This window comes from Lissotriton vulgaris, chromosome 1_1 (assembly GCF_964263255.1).
Source record: "Lissotriton vulgaris chromosome 1_1, aLisVul1.2, whole genome shotgun sequence".
NCBI classification, from domain to species: domain Eukaryota; kingdom Metazoa; phylum Chordata; class Amphibia; order Caudata; family Salamandridae; genus Lissotriton; species Lissotriton vulgaris.
Window position 1 is genome coordinate 992609188 of NC_141685.1, and position 19769 is coordinate 992628956.

At 45.9% G+C, this 19769-nt stretch overlaps 1 protein-coding gene across 6 annotated transcripts in view; it reads left to right on the forward strand.

Annotated features, from left to right (window-relative positions):
- Window positions 1-19769, forward strand: part of BRD4 (bromodomain containing 4) — a 1320550-nt gene that overhangs the window by 502525 nt on the left and 798256 nt on the right. The window lies entirely within an intron of this gene.

A 19769-nucleotide genomic window follows, 5' to 3' on the forward strand; every position in this document is an offset into this window, starting at 1 on the left:
TCAAACCAAACCTTACACACGTTCTGAAGCATGAAAATATGCTGTATATAAATGCAATAAACAGGCATGAGCCTAAAATGCATTTCATAACCATGAAAAACCTTTTATTTTCATCAAAGAACCTGTTGTAAACAGTTATTAGCCTAAAAGGCTGCATATGAAAAAATGTCTGTGTACAGAAAATCAGACTGGCACCCTGCCTTTAAGGCCCCAGAGAATCTGCACACTTTGCCTTTAAGGCCTCCAGGAGAACTCTGTTCCCATCATGCACCACAGGTGACAGGTCAGTTCTTTTTTCCGGCTTGTTCTGTGAGAAACCTGGAACTTGAGCTCTGCTCATTTGTAGTATTTTCTTACAGAAGTTGTTTTTTTCTTGTCATTTTTTGGCAAAATATAGCTTTGGTGGTGGTTTGTTATTCTTTTCTGACTAAACTGTTGGTGTTTTTTAGTCAGAATCCACCTTTATTTTACAAATGCCCTTCCTGTGGGAAGATGTCGAAAACTGACCCACACTCTGTTTGTGTGGTGTGTCTTCCAGCTTCTCATAAGGTGGAAGATTGTTATCACTGCCTCAACCTTTAAAATAGGACTTTAAGAGAAAGGGAGAAAATGAGGTTGCTGGGCCTTCTGGAGAGAGAAAACCGTGGTGAGAAGAGTTCCAAAGGCTTGTTACCATCTGCTAAGCCATCTTCTCATCCTAAACGTGGAAGATCAGCGTCTCCAGAAGGTAGAACTAAGAAACATCGACTCCAGGGAGCGTCGCCGTCAAAAAAGGTGCGCCGGTGAGGCAAGGTTCAGCGTCTCGACAGTCGCCATCGAAATCCTTTTCGACGTCGAGACAATTGGTGTCGATTGCAGTAAGGACGACGTCGGGAGTGCAACGTTCGACGTCGAAGGATTGTGAGAGGTCGACGTCGAGGGAAGAGAGACGTCCGACGTCGAAGGGTAAAGTGTCGACGTCGAAAGGGAGTCATCGATCGACGTCGAAGGATAGACCGAGGTAGAGAGAGAGACATACGTCATCGTCAAGAAAAAGGTCGACATCGAGAGGAAGAATGACGTTGAAGGATTTGACGTCGAGACCTAAAAAGAGAAGGTCAAGGTCTCCATCGCGACGTAGGTCGGCGTCTAAGCTTGCTTCAGGCTCGAAGCATGGAATGTCTAGGTCTCCCCCACCTGAACATAGGTCGGCGTTGAGACTGTCAAGACCAGCCTCTCGAACCTCAATTAGGTCTAGGTCTTTGTCGAGGTCAGAAATAAGTCCTGAACCTATAGTGGAGACTTCCCCGCATGATCAGCAAGAGGACAGATCTGCAGTGGGGCAAGAGATAGTGCACCAGGACTCTTCTGTGGTGGCTCATTCGGGCTCAACCTCAGGGCAAGTGTCAGATGACAGACAATTGGTGCCCGTACAACGGACTCCTTCTGGTTCATTGGTCTCTGAACACAGTGCAGCTTCCAGAGCTTCCAAGTCTTCAGCAGGTCTGAATATTGTGCAGGTGTCACCTGAAGCTTCACCTGAGCATACAGAACGGCCTATTAACTTGTCACCGAGGTGGCTAGAAAGTCTAAGACATTGGAAGATGCGTCCGATAATGGGGGAGAGTGCTCCGGTCCCTCGGACGGAGCTGCATAGAAGATCACGCTCAAGATTCTTAGTGAGAGAGAAATCACGTTCAAGGGAGCGTAAGAGGCAGCGATCGGCAACTCCTCAGAGAAGACGTAGAACCCCTACTCCATCTTCTACATCATCTTTGTCTTCTTCAAGATCTTCATATGGAGACTATTCTCCAACTATATCATCTACTCCTCCTTCCAGAGTGTCTCCCGTGGATGACTTGAGCACATTTACTGATGTGTTATGTTGTGGAGCGAGTAAATTCAACATCAAGTTGGCAGTTCCCCAAGTAGCAACGTCAGTCATCTTTGAAACCCTGCATCACAAGACGATTGGTAGGCCTCTTCTGCCGTTAGTGCCCGGGTTGATAGAACCAGCGATGAGAACATTCCTAACTCCGGCCACGGTGGGTTCAGGTCCTTCTAGGATTGCGAAGAAGTGCAAGGCTCCAGAAGAAGATCCAATGTTTTTGCGTTCTGACCCACATCCAGACTCACTGATTGTAGCGGCAGTCAGAAAGGCGCATTCTGCAGCATTGACCTCTTCTGCTCCACCTGAAAAGCATAGTAAGAGTATGGATTCCTTGGGGCGAAGAATGTGCAATACCTCAGGATCGGTCATGCGAGTGGCCAGTGCGGCAGCCTTATTGGGCCGCTATGACCGTCTGCTCTGGGACTCAGTGGCTCGTTTTGCAGATAAACTCCCTAAGGAGGATCAGAAAGACTTCCTGGAAATAGTAGAAGAAGGAGGATTGGTGGCTAACCAGAGCATTAGCGCGGCTGCTGATGCGGCAGACCTGTCATGACGTTCAGCTTGGCTTCGCCTTACGGGGCTAAAGCTGGAGGCTCAGAGGAAAATGGTAAATTTACCTTTTAATGGGTCGACTCTGTTTGGATCTCACGCAGACGACGAGATGTCTAAAATGAAAGTGGAGTTGGAAACTCTTAAGGCCGTAGGCCTTGAGAAGAAGAAAGAATTTAAACGTCGGGGTAATTTTCGTCCCTATGACAAGAGATCTTTTCAGCAGAGGAGCCAACAGACTAATTGGTCTTCGCAGAATCAAGGCCAGAATGAACAGAGGTCGCAATTCCAACAGCGACGACCTGGACGAGGCAGAGGCAATGGAAATAGGCAGCAATCATCTGCTACCAAGCAGCCTCAAAAACAATGAACGGAGGCTTCCTCTACAACCGTGTCCCACTCCGGTTGGAGGAAGTATTGTGTGTTATCTGGACGAGTGGAAACAGATCACAAAGGACAGATGGGTATCATTCAGAGCGGGTACCTTTTGAGATTCAAGAAGCCACCCCCTGTCATGCGTCCTCTAAAGATGGTACAGTGGAATATAAAGCGCTTACAACAGAAGCGAACGTCCTTCTGAGGAAGGCCATAGAACCAGTTCCTTTTCGGCAGAGAGGTCAAGGCCTGTACTCTCGATTCTTTCTCGTAAAGAAAAAAGGTCCAGTTACAGAGTTCAGACCCATTCTGGATTTGAGACGGTTGAACAATTTCATTCGGAAGGAAAGGTTTCGAATACTGGCTCTTCACCAGATCTTCCCTCAATTACACCAGGGAGATTGGATGTGCTCCATCGATCTGAAGGACGCTTATTTTCATATTCCGGTATCCAGAAAACATCGCAAATTTCTCAGGTTCCAAGTAGCAGCTCGTCATTATCAGTACGCAGCGCTTCCTTTTGGCCTGAGATCAGCTCCCAGAACATTTTCAAAATGTATGGCGGTAGTGGCGGCTTGTCTTGGAAAGAGGCGGATTTTCATATATCCGTACTTAGACGACTGGCTTCTGAAGAGTTCATCCCCATCGCTTCTAGAAGAACATCTGTCGATATGCCTCCAACTCATGTGCAAGTTGGGTCTGCAAGTCAACTACAAGAAGTCCATAATGAACCCCACCCAGAAGATCCACTACCTGGGTGCTCAGTTGGACACGGAAGAAGAAAACGTGTGTCCTTCGGAGGAGAGGTGGTCATCCATCAAGTCGAAGTGTTTGCTTCTCCTTCAGTCTGCACGTCCGACAGTTCGGCAAGTGTCCTCTCTCCTGGGGTCCATGGCGTCGTGCATTTTCATCGTGCCAAACGCACGTTTGCAGATGCGTCCTCTACAACAGTGTCTGGAAGATCAGTGGAAACAGAGGACGGGATGCGGGGAGGATCGAATTCATCTCCAACAGTCAGCAAGAGATTCCATCCGGTGGTGGATGAAGAAGGTACACGTGATGAAGGGAGTTCCTTTTCATCAGGACCCACCAACGCAGACTCTGATAAATGATGCTTCTCTCCAAGGCTGGGGGGCACATATGGGCCCTCTTCAGGTACAAGGGCTATGGTCAGACTTCGAGAAAGGATATCACATCAATCTACTCGAACTCAGAGTGGTCCATCTTGCTCTCAAGTCCCTGGAGCCATCGCTACAGACTCGGTCCCTCCTGGTGCAAACAGACAATACAACTACAATGTATTACTTAAACAAGCAGGGGGGTACCAGATCCAGGACTCTTTCCAAAGAAGCCCAGACCATCTGGCATTGGTTACTTGCACGAGACCTGTCCATAACAGCAATTCACCTACCGGGGAGTCTCAACTCACAGGCGGACGACCTCAGCAGAGACTTCGTCGAAGCGCACGACTGGGTTCTCAACGAAGACATCGCGCACAGCATTTTCCAGGATTGGGGAACACCAAACATCGATTTGTTCGCAGACGCGGCAAACGCAAAATGCCCCGTCTTCGCGTCCAGGTTCTACCAGAAAGGGTCTCAAGGGAATGCCCTTTTGATAGACTGGTGTCAAAACTTGCTGTACGCTTTTTCACCGACACCGTTGATACCAGCTGTGATCAATCGGCTGTACAAGACCCACTCCAGAATGATACTGATTTGCCCAGAATGGCCACGCCAGTGGTGGTTCCCAGATCTCCTTCAGTTGTCAATAATACCACACAGGAGATTGCCATGTCGCCCGGATCTTCCGTCCAAACAGGAGGAGCGAGTGTTTCATCCCAATCTGCCCTCCCTGCGCTTGGCAGCATGGCTCCTGAAGTCATCCAGTACGGGCACTTACAGCTGAATCCGGAGTGTATGAACATCCTTAAGGAGGCAAAGCGGCCTTCTACAAGACAATCCTACGGATTTAGGTGGAAACGCTTTTACCTTTGATGTCAGAGTAAGGGTCTTGACCCTATTCATGGTCAAGAACAGGTGATCTTGCCTTATCTTCTTTACCTTGCTGAATCTGGTTTGCAGTTTAGTTCCATCAAAGTCCATCTTGCTGCAATAACTGCTTATAGAAAATCGCCAACACCAATATCTTTCTTTCGGATGCCTGTGGTGAAGGATTTTCTGGAAGGGTTAAGGAAGGTGTATCCTCCAGTCAGGTCTCCTCCACCTTGGGAGCTTAATGTGGTGTTGACTAAGTTAATGGGTCCCCCATTTGAGCCCATACATAAAGCATCTTTGCAACACCTATCTTGGAAAGTAGCGTTCCTGGTGGCCATCACTTCTGCTCGTAGGGTGAGAGAAATCCAGGCTCTGTGTTGCAATGAACCGTACACAGTTTTTCATGGAAACAGAGTGGTGCTCAGGACTCATCCTGCTTTCCTACTTAAGGTGGTGTCGGATTTTCATATTAACCAATCCATAACATTGCCTACTTTCTTTCCGAACCCTTCGAGTCCGGCAGAACGGACTTTGCATTCATTTGATCTGAAAAGGGTTTTGAAATTTTACTTGGATAAAACAAAGTCTTTGAGACACACAGAACGTCTGTTTGTGAACTATGGTCCTACGAATACTGGTTTGGCAGCATCCAAGAGATCCATTTCTAGATGGATAGTGTCATGTATCTTACTGGCTTATCTGCTAGCCCACAAGTCTTGATCAGGTAGACCTAGGGCTCATTCTACGAGGGGAAAAGCTTCTACCACAGCTCTCCTTAGGAATGTGGCTATGTCAGAGATATGTAAAGCAGCTACTTGGCGTTCAGTGCATATGTTTACACGCCATTACTGTTTGGATTCTGATGCGCAGACTGATCACAAGTGGGACAAGCATCACTCAGAAATGTGTTTGCTACTTCTAGTTAAACACTGTGATTTAAAAGTGTGGCTATGCTTTTATCTGTTCGCCCGCTTCTGGTGGGTATGAGCTTGCTACTCTATTCAGTGCTTATGACTATTAATGAGTATCCCCTGGAAGAGAAGGATTAGTTACTTACCTGTAATCCTAGTTCTCTTCTAGGGGTATACTCATTAAAGCCATAAGCACCCTCCCGCCTCCCCGGGCGAGCAGTAGCATTGAGGTTTATCGTTTCAATATGTATTATGAAGGTTTTAAGTGCAGATTCCTGCTAAAGTTTACTGTACCGTACAAAAGAACTGACCTAACTGTCACCTGTGGTGCATGATGGGAACAGAGTTCTCCTGGAGGCCTTAAAGGCAAAGTGTGCAGATTCTCTGGGGCCTTAAAGGCAGAGGGTGCCAGCCTGATTTTCTGTACACAGACATTTTTTCATATGCAGCCTTTTAGGCTAATAACTGTTTACAACAGGTTCTTTGATGAAAATAGAAGGTTTTTCATGGTTATGAAATACATTTTAGGCTTATTCCTGTTTATTGCATTTATATACAGCATATTTTCATGCTTCAGAACGTGTGTAAGGTTTGGTTTGATTAGCCTATGTATTAAGGTTAGGCTGCATATTATGGGTATTATACATGTATATGTGTATAATTAGTTAGTACTATGTACTTTTGGTTATATTTACACATATATATGTATATTGTTTATGTGTTCCGGGTTCCCGCTCATGGGCGGAGATAATTCAGTGCTTATGACTTTAATGAGTATACCCCTGGAAGAGAACTAGGATTACAGGTAAGTAACTAATCCTTATTCACTTCTCACTCCCACACTCCTCTTATTTGAATTTGAATCTGGCTCATTCATGATATCAAAATGTCAGGTCTATCTGCTCAGTGATGTCCCCATCGGCATTCGAAAAGCCAGTCTGATCCCAAAATATGCTTCATTGTTAGATTTTTATGGATAATCATCAATAGTCCTATTAGAAAGCAAATGTCCAGAGATTGTGATTTCCAGCAGGGTGATTGCTGCCCATTCCTATTTCAGACCTGCACTGCATCACTGACACATTTAAGCAGTCTGGATGTGGCAGTTTCTGTTACGTGGAGCACTGCCTTAATTTCTCAACTCTTTTTGTAAGAATTGGGATAATGTATGTTTTCGGTTCATTGACTTTTCCGATAATGCTTTTGTTCCTCTTTTGTTGTGTCTTCTATTAGTTTTTGTGGTCCCTTTCCATCCAGGTAATTGTATAGTGTTCTTACAGAGTTTAATGTTTACACATTTCAAAATACTAGTTGCTCAGGTGTGTTTGAGTCTTGTAATGAAAAGTATGCAATACTTTTATCCATTCCTACAAAAAATTCTAGACAAGGCAGTATTACACCTTCTGGTCTGCTCAGACCTGACCGTATTTTGGGCGAGTGCCAGTTGACCTTTTTACGTGTGCATAGGTAGCATTATCAGAAGGTATGGAGACAGCCAGTCCTGTGTGATCCAGGCATAAAACTTAACCATTTTGGTAAATAGTCTATGTTGAGTATGTTTCCTTAATTTTTATTGCGTAATTTATCATATTGACAATTCCCTACTTCTTGCTTCAGCCAATGAAGTATTCCTCTCAATGCTTTTTCCTGTTTGAGTGTATCCCTCTTCTGATTGCTATGTCTAACTGCAGACTCTACATCGTAGAGAACTTTGTTGATAGGCGTTAATAGTAGAATAGTTCCCTGCTTGCATGCAGGGAGCCCGCAACACTTTATTTCTATTAATGTGTACATGTATCTGTAGAGAAGGTGAATAGACCAACAGTTCCAGATGTTGCAGATGCACTCAAAAAGTCGATCACCAGCAAAAGATTCAGAATTTTAGGCTACTCCTAGTAACAAAAAACCTTTCTCAAAACTACAACTGCTAGCTACAGGAACAGATAATAAGAGAAAGTGCAGCCTGGTAGGCTTACATTATAAAAGTTGAAAATAAAAAACATCCTGTCCTTTTAAGGCTCCACTGGTTTTCCCAACCTCCTTTGTACTGGCAGTTGCCTCACAGTTGGTTCTTTTTTCTGACTTGTGTGGGAGAAAGTCTGGAATGGTTTCAAGCCTTAGGTTTTTCTGAGTATTTTATATCTGAAATGATCCTATTTTTTGGTTTGGTGGACAACTTTATCATCTGACAAGAATGATGAAAGATTATTTGCTATTTCTTCAGGTATTTTCCTGTCAGTATGACTTGTCTATTTGTCAGTTGCCATCTGTGGGAGAAAGAGGACTTCCACAGACGGACACACCAAGAATGTGTAGTGTGCCTACTATACTCCCATTCCATCAAGGAAAGTGCTTTTTGTAAGCTGTCTGAGAGGACACCAAGATATAGAGCGGAAATTAGATGGGTGGCTAATCGGAAGATTTAAAGGTGAAGAAACAGATGGAGACACCTACCAGAGAATGCTTTGTGTCTACAATGACCATGCTAAAGTTTTCCCCTAGAGTGAAAACTCATCAGAAAGAGGTGAAAAATGCACTAAAAAACACCTTTTTATATCAGAAGTATATTTTTAGGCCTGCTAACATGACTTAGTCAACTAATCTTTATCATAATTTTCTAGATAGTTATTGAGTGCAAAATGTTTTAGAGAAAGCCATTGCACAAGATTTTCACTGCTATCTTATTCCAGAGCAAATCCCACTAAATAATACAGAGAGCACCATGTCGTAATAAGAGCACCTGTTTGTCGTTCCTCAGTCACCTCCTTCTCCTGAAGGTGACATCACATACTCCCCATTTTTGTCACAACACCACACACACATATATGAGTGTGAGGATCCCAGCAGCTGTGTGACGACCTTGTCCCACATAAAGAAAGCACATGAAATAAGTACATAACTTAGTCCGATACTGAGGAGCGACTGGAACAGAACAGCATTAGGGCATCACCGTCAGAATAAAACCTCTCGGTACTTTGCAGTAATGCAATGACCAGCAATGCAACATTGTGTCAGGATGTCAGCTGAAGAGGAGAAAATGTATTTCCTTTTCAAAACTTTGTTCTGAATGTAGAGCACATCTTCCTATATTAAAAGCTGTTGTTAGAAATGCAGTAGAATAATTAAAAACCCTTAAACACTATGTAGCTGCCACTCAACACTTGTCAGTGATCTGCTATCAAAGTAGCCACTGAAAGCCCACCACCACATAAAGATAGTAAATACTTTGATGCTACCAGAAAGTGTTTAGCTATGGGCACAGCCATTTCATGGCACACTCAAAAGCTACATGCCGATATAATTGCTTCCAGTGACAACACAGGCGAGAACTTATTCAACCCCTTCCTGAGAAATATTGGAATAAACAGAATCTTACGATAGGCTGGAGTACTATAGATCAGCAGATGCACATACTTCATATCATAAACTCCTCCTATTAAGGAATGGGAAGCCCATTTTTCCTCATTTCTCTGCCAAAGGGAAATTGATCAATGTGCAGTTGCTACACTTACAGTTGAAAGTTGTATGTGTATTACTACAAGCTTTCCAACAGCATCTACAGGGCATACTGTTCTGATTCTTTGTGAAAACAGGACAGCCAGAGACTATGTTCAGAAACAAGGGGAAACATTTTTGTTTGGTTTTAAACTTATACAGACTGCACAAGGTTAGCGGTGGATTGTGCTCTCAGAATCAATTTGTTTAGGTTGTCGATCTTGTCTGCTGTGAAGACAGCGAGTGCAAGAGGTCCACTTGAAGGTCCAGTTTATCCGAGGGATAATTTAGGGGAGAAACAGTGGATTGAAGTGTCTGCAGAAGTTGTGGCCAGATTGTGCTGGAGAGAACCGTGGTCGTGTCCGAAGCAACTTTTCTTGTGGGCTGGGGCAACAGGTGGGCTCTGTGAAGAAATATTACAGTTCCGTGAGGGATCTATCATTTTATTGCGTACTGCCAGGTGTTTGATTTAGGTTTCCTGGTCAAGAGTAGTATTATGGTTCTGGCTAGAGCCATGGCCCATTGGGTTGCAGGTAGGCTGAATGGGCAGTCCTCACTTTACTCTGCGGTTGGTTCAAGCCGGGGGTTTGCTACCAGGTGAGGCTGGACTCTAGTTTGGGGAACTTGTGCGTTCTTATGAGGAGGAGTTGTAGTTTTCATGTGATAACTCTTTGAGGGAGGGGACAGCTTCAGAGAAAGGATCTCCTAATGCGACCACTAATGTGAGATTGCGAGGGGGTGGTGTATGGCCACCCAAAGCGGGGAAGGGGAGGGGGTACTGGTGACTAAGCACCTGGTTTGGAGCCGGCAAGTCAACAGGTTTCTTGGGGTCTGCCAGCTCAACTTCGGCCTCCTCAGCCACCTTGCCCCTGAATGCTCCGTTGTGTTCTGGGATAGCCTGTGTGGACGGAGCCGGATGCACTGATGCCTGAAATGTAAGTTGCTGGAACCCTTTCCTCGTCTGCACTGAGCTAATGTGGTTAGAGGGCTCACCCCTGCTTCCTGTAGGGGCGCCTGCACTATCTATAGTGGAGGATGTTTTAAAGAAATCCAAGAGGTATCTCACCAGGGCCTGAGGGGCCAACACTTCTGTTGGTGTCTCATTAAGCAGCTAACATGTGATCGGAGGCAGTGGTTGATGCAGGGCACATGAGGGGCATTGGAACGGGGTTCAGTGCAGAAGCTATGGGAGGTGTGGGGGGTATAGTGCACTGTTAAGCGGCTCCGGCACTAGAGTGGTGAGCTCCTTGTTCGCGGGCGGGATCCCCACCCAGCCCGACCTGTTCTACCTGTGCCTTGGGGCTGTTAGGGGCTCTTTCCTCATCCTTCCTGACCTTCTAGTTTTCTGCTTGAACACAGGAGGGCTCCTCTGAGTGGTATCCTTCAACTGGGTGTGGGGCAGGATCACGCTGTCTTGGAGAGTTGGGGTATCTTGTCAGGTGCAGATAGATAGCTTGTGCCAGTACTTTCGGAAATGAGCTAGAGAATGAGAGTCGTGGGCTCGCTCCCGACTGCTGCTAACTGAGGGCTGCCTGGCGTTGCTTTTTCAGAAAGAGGGGGCTGTTGGTTTTCTGGTTGCCGTTTATTGATTTTGTTAAAGAACAGACTAATGATGTGGTATGGCCGCTGTGGAATAATGAGATGAGAGCCTGTGCAGGAACGAGCAAGTTGGCGCTAGTCAACAAAACAGGAGGGGGGGGGGGGGTCACTGTTCCTGGTGAGTAGTGCAAATAGTTACTAGAGGGAAAGAAAAGAAAGGGAGGGAGAGGGGATCCTAGGTCTAGGACTCACTCAAAAGAGAGGGAAGAGCAAGTCTTGCCTCTTAAACTGCCGTTGAGTGCATGTGGGTGTGTGGGGTGAGTCCTATATGGAGGGTGACAAAGTGCGTGTATGGAGGGTGACAAAGTGCGTGCAGGAAAGAACAAGCATTAGAAATGCAATAGGTCTCGCAGCATTAGAGTTAGTGCATTTAGAATTGTTTATGGTTTTTTTTGTAAATCTTTAGCATGAGGTTGAGGGTGAGTGAGGGTGAGGGGTTGAGGGTGAGTGAGGGGTTGAGGGTGAGGGTGAGTGAGGGTGAGTGAGGGGTTGAGGGTGAGTGAGGGTGAGGGGTTGAGGGTGGGTGAGGGGTTGAGGGTGAGGGGTTGAGGGTGAGTGAGGGTGAGGGTGAGTGAGGGTGAGTGAGGGTGAGTGAGGGTGAGTGAGGGTGAGTGAGGGTGAGTGAGGGTGAGTGAGGGTGAGGGTGAGTGAGGGTGAGGGTGAGTGAGGGTGAGGGTGAGTGAGGGTGAGTGAGGGTGAGTGAGTGAGTGAGGGTGAGTGAGTGAGGGTGAGTGAGGGTGAGTGAGGGTGAGTGAGTGAGGGTGAGTGAGGGTGAGTGAGGGTGAGTGAGGGTGAGTGAGGGTGAGTGAGGGTGAGTGAGGGTGAGTGAGGGTGAGTGAGTGAGGGTGAGTGAGGGTGAGTGAGGGTGAGTGAGTGAGGGTGAGTGAGGGTGAGTGAGGGTGAGTGAGGGTGAGTGAGGGTGAGTGAGTGAGGGTGAGTGAGGGTGAGTGAGTGAGGGTGAGTGAGGGTGAGTGAGGGTGAGTGAGAGTGAGGGTGAGTGAGGGTGGGTGAGGGGTTGAGGGTGAGGGGTTGAGGGTGAGGGGTTGAGGGTGAGGGGTTGAGGGTGAGGTGAGACCTAATAATCCAGGGTAATACCGATTGTTGGCTGTTGAAACAGGAGACCAGGGGCGGACAAACTGTGTGATCCTGTATGGGGCTAGAAATATCAGTCTTTCAAGCATGCAGATGTCTGCAGAAACAGATGAAAATATGGCAGCAGTGTACTGATTCCCGCTGACTTATCCTAGAACATTCAACGTTAATCGCCAATACCATAGATACCGAAGTACAGACATACAACCCTGTAGGGTGATCTATCTCGTGAAACACCACTCAAGGGAACATGGACATTTTCTGGGGGTAACATTGTAAGATACAGACAAGTAACATCGCAGCAGATTACACTGTTTTAGTTTAGTTATCAAAAATCTGTAATGAAATATTACTTCATGAACAAATGTCTATATATATGTTGCTCATTGTGCTGTATGATGACAATAAATGCAATAAAATTTGTTGTGAATAAAAAAAATATTCCACAAGAGAGCGATAGAGCCCCCTCCCCACGGTGGAATCCATCTGTCAACAGTGAAAAGAGCAGAAATGAATTTCCCAACTGACACTGTTTTCTGCCAACCAAAAAATGAAAATAACAATAAAGAGTTTAACTAGTACCACTGACTTCAGGCTCTGCAACAGTAGTTCAGTCTAAAAGGTCAGAACCAGTGGATTATTTCATATTTCTCTGCCATTAACAACACACCTGTGTGCCTAGACTTCTTTCCTTTCGAATTCGACCTCATTACGTTTGATACCTTAAAATCAGAAGTTCATTTGTATTCTGAAAACGAATAATAGTGATGAAAGTAAAACTATTAGTTTGCATCGTGAAAACGGCAGTCGAATTCGACCTCATTACGTTTGATACCTTAAAATCAGAAGTTCATTTGTATTCTGAAAACGAATAATAGTGATGAAAGTAAAACTATTAGTTTGCATCGTGAAAACGGCAGTTCGACAGCTAAGTAAGCGTAGAATGAGAAAGCAGCTCTTGGCTTCGGCAAGATCTAGTTGCCAAGATGTAGTTGGCAGGCGGACAGTGCCAAGACACGATGGCGTTATTCGATAAGTAAAACAAGCTTGTGACAGAAAAGATATTCGCTAGGAAGAAAAAAACACACACACACACACCATACAGACAGCACGTGACGCCACACGTAGGGTCCGCATTCCCTATGTAGGATGTATACGGACGTCCACGTTAGGATCAGGCGCACACAGCGGTAAAACAAAGCTGCGGCACGAAATGGAAACGAAGGGGGAAGGAAATGTGTGGCAGCTAATGCGACGTATTGAGGCACATGGCGCAGCCTCAGACCTATGATTTTAGACGTCTGGTGCCTCAATTACAGGGAGGGTGACTTCAATGAACTACCAATAAGGCGTCGTCGTGATAATAAGCAGAGCCTGTAGACTGAAGCCGCTCCTCCAAAGGCAAATACATTTTTCTGCCATAACTTTTCTGAATAACGTTTTTTGAATAACGTTTTAAAAGGAAGACCAAAGATGTTTACTGTTTGAATTCTATACTGTAAGCTATTCTTCGTTTTAAAAACAACCCCGTTCCAAATAAACCACTGCTGTGAGAGAGACTGAAGTCCCTTTTCCGTTTTACTGCCGTTGTTTTGAAACTCAGTGATAGGACCGTAGCACTTCTACAAGATTGGACGAATTGTTTCTACTTCGTATGAGCAACCAACAAATGGCCCAGTTCATTGAAAACTCGATTGTTATTGGCTGACTGGTCGCTCCCCCTCACCCCCTTTAGCTTCTGTCACTCCAAGCAGGATGCAGTGGATGTGGCTGGAACAATACCAGACAACACGAGACTTTAGAGCTAGATAAATCCTTATACAGCAACAGCGACTTGCCAAATTATAAACGACGGCGAGCAGAATAAAAACAAGCAGGATTAGATTGCAGCAAAGCAAATAGAGGAAAACAAGACGGACGGACGGAAGAGAGGGGAGGGGGGAGGAGAAATGCGACACGGAGGGAAGGGGAGGGGGCGGAGCGGGTTAAATTATACAAACAACAAGCTGGAGGGAAGAGAGGGGAGGGGGGAGGAGAGGGGGCGGAGCGGGTAAACAAAGACGGACATGCACGCGCCCGTGACTTTTAAGGTCAATGCGCATGCGCATAAGCTTAATGCGCATGCGCATTGACCTTAAAAGTCACGGGCACTGCAAGGAATCGCCACGATTCCTTGCAGCGTGGATAAAGAGTGGATAACTCGCAATAGTCTCGCTTGCTCGATGCGCATGCGCATCGACAGGCGAGACCTAAAAACTGACTAAGGGTTGACAGGAAAAATACTTTTTTTTTTGTTGATAATCAAGTTTATTGATTTTAAATGCGTACATACACAGCAATGAGGACACAGCCAACTTCTGCAGAGCGAGCAGTACACAAGAGCGACAAATAAACACGGGGGAGTAAGCCCCCCACATACAGAAGTCAGATGAGGAATAACAAGAGACAATGTCAACGAGTATGTCCATAAGGAAGCTTCAAGAAGCTGTCTTCCATCACCCTGACCCATTTACCCCACACCCGTCAAAACTTTTTAGTGCAGCCTCAGGCAGCATACATGGGGCGTTCCTGCGCTGCACACCAATCTACCCCTCTGCGCCACCGTGTCATGGAAGGGGCCAACGGATCCAGCCAAAGGGCTGCAATATCTTGTTTCGCTACCATCAAAGCCGTGGTGAGACAAAGCTGAGAAATACTTTTAATGTGGTGGTACCCTTGTCAGAATAAAAAGATATGTGGCGTTTCATCAGAACCGAATAAACTGTGTGTGATGTGTTGTGCGAGTGAATAGTGGTATAAGGGTAAACCGACCCCCCCTGGGCCCCCCCCCCCCCCCCTGGATTATCAGTGTAGGCCAGAAACTAAGAGCCCTTTAGTTAAGGCTACAACTAAATAGTCTAAACCGCTCTTGATCGTGACCTAGAAAATGAAATAAATAACAAGGAAGACAGTCATCAGGTAGGTTGGTGAGGCTTCATATTATGCCTCAGTGAAATATGTCGAGGGAACTCGCATTACGTTTAGTGAAAGAGAGATACCTTCACTATTGGAAAATGACGGTAATATGGCAACAACTAGTTTACAGGATGACTGGAACTCACTAGCCTCCCTCTAGAAATTACAAGTTAAGATTGCACTACATGGATCTGTAATGACAATGTAACTGAGAACAAACGCGGCACCCAATGGCTTGTTAGTACGGACCGCGCCGGGGGATCTTCATGGATCTTTCTGGTTACTTGATCTTTAGGCAGGAATGGTGCCAAATTGCGCAGAAATGCACTTGTGACTGCATCATCCTGATAATTGGTACAGCCAAAAGTCTCTCTGAGGCATTGATTATAAAAATCAACATAGCAGAGAATCGTCTTAGAACTGATATCAGTATATCCACCCTCAAAACTTGCCTCTCAGAGATCAATGCAGAAATGTCCCACCACCGGGACTACCTCCTGCAACAGAAGATCTCTAAGCTGCAGAAGGACATTAAAAAATTTGACAGGGAGAAAATCTACCCTTACACCAAGGAGGACTTTCAACCCTCTGATAGCGATGCCCTTTCTGATGGCTCATCAACCTCCCAGAATTTGGGAAGCTCATCCAACAGCAATTCTAGCAACCAAAGCTGGGGGAGGAACTCAAATCAACAGCGACTCCTCCCACCTCCGCCGCTGCCTCCTATGTATTGGTACCTTAATCAACCATACCCCCACAGGGACCTATGTGGTACCCAGCCTACCAGGGTCCACAGCCAGGGTTCCAGCAGCCATTCATCCAACATCATCCTCCTAATTTTCAGAACAGAGGCAGGGGAAGAGGCAGAGGAGGAAGAAGAAGAGGGAACAAGCAGGTACAGTGGCAAGACATGGAGAATCAGCCAAGAACAACAAGGAGCATTACGCACCAAAAAAACGAATTGTCAACCTTTCTAAAAGCCTTCTCAATACTGACTAGGTCACTGCCCTGGAGATGGGTTTAGGCTTCGTGCCTACCCCAAAGGAGGACAACTTCAGGATGAATGAGAAACTCTACCAACTGTTCCGTAAGATAAGACTCAGATTCTTCTTTAAAGATACTACTCTACCGGAGCGCAACGACTCTGGACTTAGACCACCCTCAAAAATCACCCCCACTGCAGGCATGGTCATCGGCGAGGTCCTTATGTTTGAAAAAGCGGTATTGAAGGAGGCAAACCAGCTTAAAGCCACACCCACCTATAACAACATGTCTAACAAATTTCGCGGTGCCATAAACTTCTTGAAAGATGACGAAACCATCATCATAAAGCCCGCGGACAAAGGGGGTACCACAGTTATCCTTGACCTCAAGGACTACGAGAATGAGTGTTAACAGCAACTGAGCAGCACCCAGTATTATGAGAAACTAGAAACCAACCCACAGAACGTCTCCACTGACAGATTCGGATCATGGTGGATGAAGCAGCAACCGAAGGATGGATCTCCCTCAAAGAAGTGGCATTCCTGTGAACAAGAATCCCAGGATGCCATATTTCTATCTTCTACCCAAAATTCATAAGGGCATTGTCCTCCCTCCGGGCCGTCCCATAGTTTCCGGCATAGGCTTCCTTCTCGAACCACTTAGCCAATTCACTGACCATTTCCTACCCCCATTAGTTCAGGCAACACCGGCATACCTTAAGGACACTCGCGCTGTCCTCAATCTGATCCAGGAGATTAATGATGACAACACATAAAAAAATCAACCTACTCCTCACACTCGATGTAAAGTCATTGCACACCAACATTCCTCAGGATTCCACCATCGAGGAAGTGGGGAACTTGTTGCGCGAGACGGACCTGCCTACCAACACACTGGCGGACTTAATCATCAATGTGATTACCATTGCACTGAAAAACAACTTCTTCATGTATAGGACCACTACCTACCACCAAGTACAGGGTACCAGCATGGGTAGTACATTTGCCTCTAGTCTGGCGGGGCTGTACATGTCTCATTTTGAAGCAACTAACCTCTTCATGAACACCAACCAGTTCCAGAAAAACATCATTACCTGGAAGAGGTACATTGATGATGTCCCTATCCTCTGGAGAGGTACAGAGGAGACCTCCGTCAATTTTCACGAGTGGATTAACAACCGGGACTCCATTTACCCTTCACGAGGACATCCAGTGAGAAGGCCATTTCCTTCCTGGACCTACTAATCAGCCTTGACGATGGTTACCTTCACACAACATATACCAACAAAAGGAGAGGTAGGGTGTGGTTTGAGACACTCTTATTCCCCGGGGTTATGTTCAGTAAGCAAAAAAAGAAGTGTCCTATGGTTTCAAAGAAAACACACGAAGGAGCAACAACAGAACGGAAAACACAGCCACATTCAGGACGTTTTAGGAAAGCCCTCACTCACCACCTGGTGATGACATGCTTCATCATTGGGCCCCACATGCCAGATCTACTGCGGAGCAGGTTGTGTGAGTTTAAGGCGTGCAGTGAAAAATAAACTAAATAGTGGTGAGGGTATTAAAAAATGTCTTTAGTGTATCAAGAAATGATTTATTAAGCGATCACTTAGGACATGTTATTAAAATTAAGTGTAGGAAAGCAGTCCACAAATTAATTGTGTGGTTATTTCCTTAATTGTCAGTCAACATGTTTCTGCCTCTGAAACGGTGTAAAGTTACCAGGCATTCATCAGGACTATATAGGTGTACTAAACCCTGGCGGTATGAGCACGCTAAGGCCCACCCTTGCCTAGGGACGTGTAAGTGCAAAAAGAAAGGTGAAAAAAGTGCGAAAATTAGGAAGAGAAAATGTCTTCCTAATAACTCCTGGTATAGGAGGCTTCCTTCATTAAGGTTTCTGCACCTGTAAAGAAAGAAAGACATAGACGTACACAGAGGACAAAACAAACAGTTATAGGTTGTTCATAATCACAATTGTACATCTATAGTGCTCCAATCGTCGTGAGGAGACAGTGTGTGGCGCTATAACACTATGTTTATCACCACCTCTGTCCCTGGGTTGATATGCACTAGTCACTGGGAAGTGCAGCGTGCTAAAGTGAAAATTTGGTGCTAGTGGGTAATTGTATTAAAAAAGGGAAGAGCGTCTTCCCATAAGCGATCAATATGCTAAAGTAGTGAAACGATCGCTGTAAAGGTAAGTTAAAATGTCTCACTTTTATGGTGTAACAGGGGTACACCATGGGTCAGAGGAGGGGGGTGGTAGCGTAATTGGCACACCCTTGGGAGAGGGAAGAAACATTCAATTCGTCAGAAGATAGAGAGAAACGGTACTTAGCTCCGCGATATGCCGCCGAAATCGAGAATATCAGTGGTTGCTGGTTGACTTACGCCCTCGACGCTAGGCACCTTCAGTATACCTGCATCACCCTCAGACTGGACCCCGAAGATCAAGTGCGGGTCTCGGTGAGCGGTTTAAGAGTGTTTGGCAGCGAGGCGATGGCTCTGGGGGGCGGGGCCCTCCTGGGTGAGGGGGCGGTGCCCAGTATCGGTAGCCAATAGGACGTGAGGCCTGGTCTGATGTAGCCGGTCACGTGTGCCGGCGTCAGGAGAAAGGCTTGATCGGTTGCTTAGTGACCGAGCGCTAAGCCATTGAGAGGTGGTAACTTTATTAATTCTGGCCGACGGACAAATCGCCGTTGTATTTTGTGACTTATAAAACAGCCAAAGATCAACAGGTGATTACAATGTCTCTAAAAACATGACTGGCATAAAGGTATAGATTTCGGCGCTCAGCCAAGGAATAGTACACGCGAGTGCGTGATAATAGGGGATGGTTACTTAGTTAGCAGTTTGCAAAGACCTGTTAGTCCTATATGCAAAGGGTAAAATTATCAGAGCAGTAATGATGCTTGTATGTGGCTGTTCGGCAGTGATTACCGGGTATTTTATCAAGTACAAGGTGGATGATGGTCACTCAGTTGTTAATTTACTATTGGAAGTTGGAAGCACTGAATGCAACAAGCCTGTTTGTATGATAAGATACAACCTTCTGCCATGAATATTGGGTGTAGTAAGGACAATATTGATGCCTGTAAGTGGCCGGGTGGCAGTGATCACGGGGTACCGTTTCGGGTGGAAATAAGGTGATGGACAGAGGTATCTACTTGATCACAGAAATCCATGGAATGTCATCATTCAGTTCGGCCAAATGGGTCCCCAGTCGATAGACCCATCTCTGCTCTTTCTCAAAAAGACGGTTGCTGATATTGCTGCCAGTATTCAACTGTTCAATCACAGTCCACTGCATGTCATTGGTGGTGTCAAGGGATGTTATCTGGAAGGCAAGAAAAAGTCCCAGGAATAATAACCGCCAAGGACTACTCGAGACTAGGGAGCCAAAGAACAGGCGATGTGATCAAGTGCGTTACCACATTTACCCCTATATCAAATAAGATAATTAATATCATTAGTCACAACTGGAGGATTCTCAACACGGACTCCCTGAATCTGGACCCCCCTCGGTTTGCGTTCAAATGCACAATGAACCTTCGTGATCAGCTGGTGAACACTTGTCCCCGGCCAAAAAAGAAACCCCAGGACACTACCTTATGGAATCTGCCAGCCGTAAGAGGACACCACTTGTGCGGGATCTTTGGTGCTTGCTCCTCGATCAAACATACTAAGACTATACAACTGTAAGATTTTGTGTGGGAACAGCGTAAACACACTGATTGCAACACCACAAACTGTTTGTACTTCATCACCTGTCCGCGCCCACTAAGATATGTGGGGATGACTATCCGACCTGTGAAGGAGAGGATCAGTGAGAACAAGAGCACCATCCAGGACGGACGGCGACCAAAATTACCAATCACTTCATTGAAAAGGGACATCCCAGCGAGGCAATACAATGGACTGTTCTAGAGGTTGACTA